Source organism: Mytilus californianus, unplaced genomic scaffold (assembly GCF_021869535.1).
Source record: "Mytilus californianus isolate M0D057914Y unplaced genomic scaffold, xbMytCali1.0.p SCAF_10, whole genome shotgun sequence".
Taxonomy (NCBI): Eukaryota; Metazoa; Mollusca; class Bivalvia; order Mytilida; family Mytilidae; genus Mytilus; species Mytilus californianus.
In genome coordinates this window covers 31727770-31734280 of record NW_026262582.1, presented here as the reverse complement: position 1 = coordinate 31734280, position 6511 = coordinate 31727770, and the positions used below count along the sequence as shown (strand labels likewise).

General features: G+C 32.5%; 1 long non-coding RNA gene across 1 annotated transcript; it reads right to left on the bottom strand.

Annotated features, from left to right (window-relative positions):
- Positions 1–883: 883 nt before the first annotated feature.
- On the bottom strand, positions 884–3504 carry LOC127717943 (uncharacterized). The gene is made up of 3 exons (XR_007989477.1): positions 3424–3504; positions 1514–1610; positions 884–1023 (listed from the first exon to the last, which is right to left on the bottom strand). It is a non-coding gene; the product is annotated as an uncharacterized LOC127717943 (long non-coding RNA).
- Between the last annotated feature and the right edge of the window lie 3007 nt (positions 3505–6511).

The following is a 6511-nucleotide window of genomic DNA, read 5'->3' as shown; positions in this document are numbered from 1 at the left end:
TGTGGTTAGTGTATGTTGAAATCAGGTCGAATGTTGGTTGAACTGTAGTAAGTGTACGCTGAAATCAGGTCGAATGCTGGTTGAACTGTGGTCAGTGTATGTTGAAATCAGGTCGAAAGCTGGTTGAACTGTGGTCAATGTATGCTGAAAACATGTCGAATGTTGGTTGAACTGTGGTCAGTGTATGTTGAAATCAGGTCGAAAGCTGGTTGAACTGTGGTCAGTGTATGTTGAAAATGGGTAGGATTTGGGTCCAGGTAGACTGTTTTAGGGTTAATTTAAGTTGAAACTAGAAATGTGGTCAATGTTGATAATAGGATGTTGAACATTGGTTAAATTGAGGTTCGATAACAGCTGAAATCATTACTCCTTATTATATCAATCAATACTATTTTATGTGTAATAAAACCATCGCAAAACTATATGTACTAAGTGGGAGTAGTCATGCGTCGATGGTTGATGTACACATGTAGTCTGTTGCAGAATTCAATATTTATGTCATTGAAATTTTTGCCTGTTCGAATATTTCTCTTTTTAAATTTCTCTACATTTTATGATCAAGTGGAAAATAAGTCATTTTCTTTGTTTCGGTTATACTGGTAAGGAGACCGCTCATTTCTGAATCTGATGATTATTATTCAAGACTTGACAAGAAGAACAGGAACAATTTTAACCATGTTAACCTTACCAGGCATAGATAATCGGAAACTTTATTGTAATGTCAGTTGGCATACATTTTTGTAACTTTGTTGTTCTTTATAGACAGGATCTTGGTGTGCTTATAACTATTCTGTTTATACACAAAATATGTTTGTGACATAAAACAGTAATTATATAACAAGTTGCTCACATATGCATCTTACAATTTTAAACAAACACAAACTGAACAATTAATTTTATTTAAAAGTTTAGTCCTACTGCTAGACACATTCCCAGATATAACAGGGGCATATTTTAGGTATCTTGCACAGTAGTTCCATATTGTGGTCTCTGTTGCACATTAGTCACTTGTAACTACAGCATCTGCAACAGAAAAAAAACATATTGTGCTATCTTTATCATAACTTCGTAAATATCATTATGCAGCTCTAATAAAGAATACTACTGTTATATGTGAACAAACTAGATATCATTGAGATGGGAGCCATCTCTGTGGGCCCCGTTGTGAATAATGGTGTTGGTTAATATACATGTCAAGTATAAACTTTGAAATCATAAAGGTTCTCTAGATATAGAGAGGACACAGTGTGTTACGGACGGATATAGAGAGGACACAATGTGTTACGGAAGGACAGACGGACAGACAGGCGGGGCCCTAATAATCTCTGTGCAATGCTATTGTTATTTCTTTAAATATCTATTGAGAGCGACCATGTGTTTTTTTAACTTGAGTTCAGACATGAGAAAATAAAAATATTTCTTAAAAAAAAGCAAAGATTTTAGAGACAAAGTGACAAAATCTCACACAATTTGAATATGGAAAAACAATGATATATATTATTTCAATACTCACCTCTTATTATTTCAAACTAGCTTGAATCACCGAAGACATGTTTATTCTTTATACCCGGTAATATGTAATTTCCGACACGGGTTTATTTGTAAGACATCTACAAAAAAAAAAATTTTAAGTGCAGCATTTCTAAATTGTCAACTCCCTCTTTAACTTGAAAATAAAAAGTTTCATATGTGTGAAACGCTTACAAAATTTTGACTTCCAAAACCTTTCATAAATTGTTTGAAAACCTTATGGTTCAATTATTTTTATTGTAGCATGACGTTAAATTTGACCTCCATAATCCAACAAGATTCTGGAATCAGTAGCGGATCCATAAATTTTCATAAGGGGGTCCACTGACTGCATAAGGGGGGCCGCTCCAGTCATGTTTCATTGATTCCTTATATAATCAACCATGTTTTCCCTCAAAAGGGGTGCCCGGCACCGTCCCCAGCTCTGCCTCTGAGAATCAAGGGCTTTAATTATAACTTATTTAATCCTAAATTATAGTTTGAAGATCTCACAATACGCTAATGGGGTTTCAATTTTATTTATCTTGACCGTCACTTATCTTGAGAAACAATAATGCACCACAGGCAACAAGATATTGACAGTCACTTATCTTGAGAATCAATAATGCATCACAAGCACCGAGATCTTGACAGTCACTCATCTTGAGAAACAATAATGCACCACAAGCACCGAGATCTGGTCAGTCACTCATCTTGAGATACAAAAATGCACCACAAGCACCAAGATCTTGACAGTCACTCATCTTGCGAAACAATAATGCACCACAAGCACCGAGATCTTGACAGTCACTCCTCTTAAGATACAAGAATGTCCCTATATTTACTTTTTTTTTTAGTGTTTCGGCTGATATATAAAGCTTTGGATGGTCATCTTAAGATGCTTTACTTTAATATAATTCAAAATAAATATTATTCCCGTATAATTAACTATATTAATATATTTTTACATCTAAATTCTTCATCAATAGATACTTTCGGCATGGTTGCTAAACGCAAGAAGTAGTTCAACTTTGAACCTGTGTTTACATTTTTCTTCAAACTTCAATAAATTCCAGTCTTTTGTGTTACGTCTTATTTAAGTTTACGTTAACATGCATATGGATTAAGTTTTTTAGATATTGAAACTTAAGGAATATTTTCTATTTCCTTGATTTTTTTGCGCTGTAATAATTCAATACGGTCAACTGAAAGAACATCTATTTCGACGTTATCATATAAACCACTTTGAAATTAGTCAGATCATTGTGTATTAATTTGTTATGATCACACATGTTTCTTATCTGCCGTACTGCTTCATTAATAAATCCTGGGAATACATGCTGTGAGTGACATCTGTTAATTCTGACCCAGAGAAAACAAATTGTTTGTTTTAAATGTGTTGCAAGGTCAAGAATGCCATGTGTTGTAAATCTTTGACTTTTAATTATTTATCAACATATAAAACATGTAAAAGAACATATGTGAACTTCAATATAATTGATTATCATTATTTGTCAGACGAATAAATTCTTCAATTTCATCCGATGTTCCATGATATATTTTGACTCCACCCTCCCAATATCTGCAATGATAGAATCCTTTGCCATACGCTTTTGTTTTTAATTACCTAATCATTGTTCATAAACACACTCCCTCTTTTTCAAGTCTTTACATAATAAGTTGCCTCACCCAATAAATGTACAAATATATCTAAGGTCAACACTGATGTTCCCAGAGACCTAAACAATATGTGTGTATCTTATCTGCTGGAATATGACAACTACGTGTATAATTATAAATTATTTCTGATCTGCTTAAATCACTATAGTCATATAATTACAGCTACACTATTGTATACATTAAATTATCATATAACTATTATCAAATCAAACAATAAATGAAAATTATACTTACTTTGCACTGCTGAGAGCAGCTGTTAACTTGATGTGGTAATCAAATTGGCGCAAATAAATTCGAAATGTCGGCCTCATACGCATGCGCCACTCAGAAAAAGATATCCGTTTCGAGTAATTATAATATTTTATCGCAATTTAAAGATTAATTTATATATGCAACAGTAATAATTGAATTAATTCAAAAACATCAGTAAACTTATATAAATAAAAAGTGATTATTTTAGCTAAAAGGACTATACAAAGTTGGTTCAATCTCATCTTGTATGATACTTTGGTCGACACTTAAAGTCATCAACCTTAACTAAACCTTTTATCAACGTTATATTTTCAACCAATTAAAGCATTGAAAGCATCAACTTAAATTCAATGTTGATTCAACGTTGACAGTTCAACGTTGATATTTCTAACCACAAATCAACGTTGATTCAACAACGTGATTTAAACGTTGATAGGATTGACGTTGATACAACGTTGATTTTACGTTGATCAACGCTACAACCAAATTTCAACATTTTTTCAACGTTGGTTCAACGTTGTGTGCCTGCTGGGTTTCTTTCAATTCCTGACTGTTATTAAAAACAAAGTTCATTCGAAGATACTAAGTCCTTGATGATAAATTTTCCGTTTCAACTTCCAAAATGATACATAATGGTCTTGAAGTTTTGATTCTAGGTACTGACGTTGTTTATCATCTAAATAACGTGTTATAGTGAGTCTTTTTTTGTTGTCTTAGCTTGCAAACTATTAATTTTACTGTTTAGTCAATTTTTATTAATATCCTTTTGGCGTGGCTCGTTACTTATACAGCCCACCATTGTGTTAATGTGATATGATCATTTTGTTAACTCTTGTCTTTCATTTTAGCCAATGTGCTTTGTCTATATGCCATTTGGTTTGCGTTGTTAACATATTTGTTTGTTTATACTGATTAAGATTAAAACACAATTTTAACTGCTGCACCCCAATTTTGTACATTTTTTTTATCTATTATGTCTGTTTGTTTCGTTCACACATTGTTGTCAATATAGTGAAATTGTATGCGACTATCATATAAGTGAGAGGTTTTAAACCAGGTTTAATCCATCATGTTCTACACAAGGAATTACCTGTACCAAGTCAGGAATATGACAGTTTTGTTTCATTCGATGTGTTTGAGTTTTTTAACATTTTTGAATTTTCCGTGTATTTCGGTATTTTTAATTTGTTGTTTTACTTTTTTGTGATACAAATCTTACTCCAATCATTGTTTTTTAAACTGTTTAACAGTATAATTATGCTTACATGTACGTCTGAACGAAATAACTTTTTTTATATTATATCTAACTTTATACATATATAACAACTCTTAAAATCTTTTTTTTTTCTTGTGTTTTGATATCTTTCTTTAAGGGAGAATGCGAATTACTTATCACTATTGCATACTATTTTTTATATACAGAAATGAGAATGCGTATGTTGCCATAGGTTATATGCGTTGTTCCTTTAATACGCGGATCGATGATATTCATGATAATTTTTACACGTTTTGTGTTCATTAAAAAAGATAGAAGATAGAAGAACTGTAAAACAAAAATCAGCAAAACGTACCTACCAATATGATAAAAAAAATATGTTTTAGTGATGACTTATATTCTAGTTTACAATGTTGAAGAGTGTCCATTGTTGAAAAAGCACACATAGACGTACGGGAGCGACAACCGGCTCTTAAGTACCTTTAGTTTTCCTTTGTCTTTGAGGTGGTTCTTTTTTAACCTTTTAACGAATATATAGACCTTTTACATATTTGTACTCGTGTAAAAATTATCTTTCCACCGATACGTCACAAAAAAAAACATGAGAGTGACAGTTAAGGTAAGATGTACATTAATATCCCTCTGTCAAACCAACGAAGGTTGACACCTTTCTATGATTCTTAGCACTATCAGAGGTATATGTTAACACTACAAGGATTAGTTAATATACATCAAATTCCATATTATTCATAGTGATTATAAAAACATGAAAAAAATCATAAGACTTTCTACTGAGCTGACCATACCTGAAATATGCAGACAGGTCAAGACGTATAGAGAGGGTGCTTTTGTATTCTGAGGAAAAATAATGAATAAAATAATTCTATCATTCTTATTTTTTATCAATCAAATCTTTAAAAAAAAAACCAGAATTAACAACCTTTATGTTACACGTTACAAAAACACATTAAAGAAATCCGCGTACCAGATAGTCTTTTTACACCCCTTGTGGGTAAGAAAACTAGCCATTTGAAATATGAGTCCAACTCGAGACATCTCCTGTAAATAAACATTGTATTTGGGTATATGCTACATCACGTAAATTGTATGACTTACTCAATGTACCCGTCTATATGATAACCAAAATAAATATTTCGACCATACTATTGTTTATCTGATAGTTATATGAAATTGTGTCAGATGATTGTCCAAAAAAAGTTGACTGACTATTTTGAAATGTTGATACTGACTGAAAGGTCTTAGTCAAAGATTGTCAGTATGAAAACCAAATAGAACGGTCTTGAAGAGGATGGATCTAGAGTTGGGGACACAATTCTAAAAAACTAAAGAGAAATGATCAAATGAAGGGACTGAGCTTACATTACACTAAAAGCCTTAGCCATTGCAAAAACCTATGTGTTTTCACAGAAACAATCACACAATATCATAAGAAAGAAAACACAACAAAACACAGCAGTCCACAAGGGTATGCGCAAAGGGCTAAGCCTATATAAAAAGCTGAAATATGTCAGAGGTGCGGATCATAATATAAGAAGTTATTGCCAAGCTAAGACGGAAGATACCAAAATTACATTCAAAACTCATAATTCAATAAAAACATGACAACGCCTTTGCATCAAAAAAGAAACGACGGAAAGTCCACAAAATACTATAACACTTCAGACTGGGCAACACGAACCATCTTAATATCGAGGGTGAATTCAGAAGCTCCAAAAGGTTAGACAGTTCCTGAGCACCATACGACACTCACCGTATCGCTAACTGTAAACTGTAAAAAGTGTAACAAGAAACATCATTTCTCAATGATATATAGAAGCAAGGAGGTTATATGAG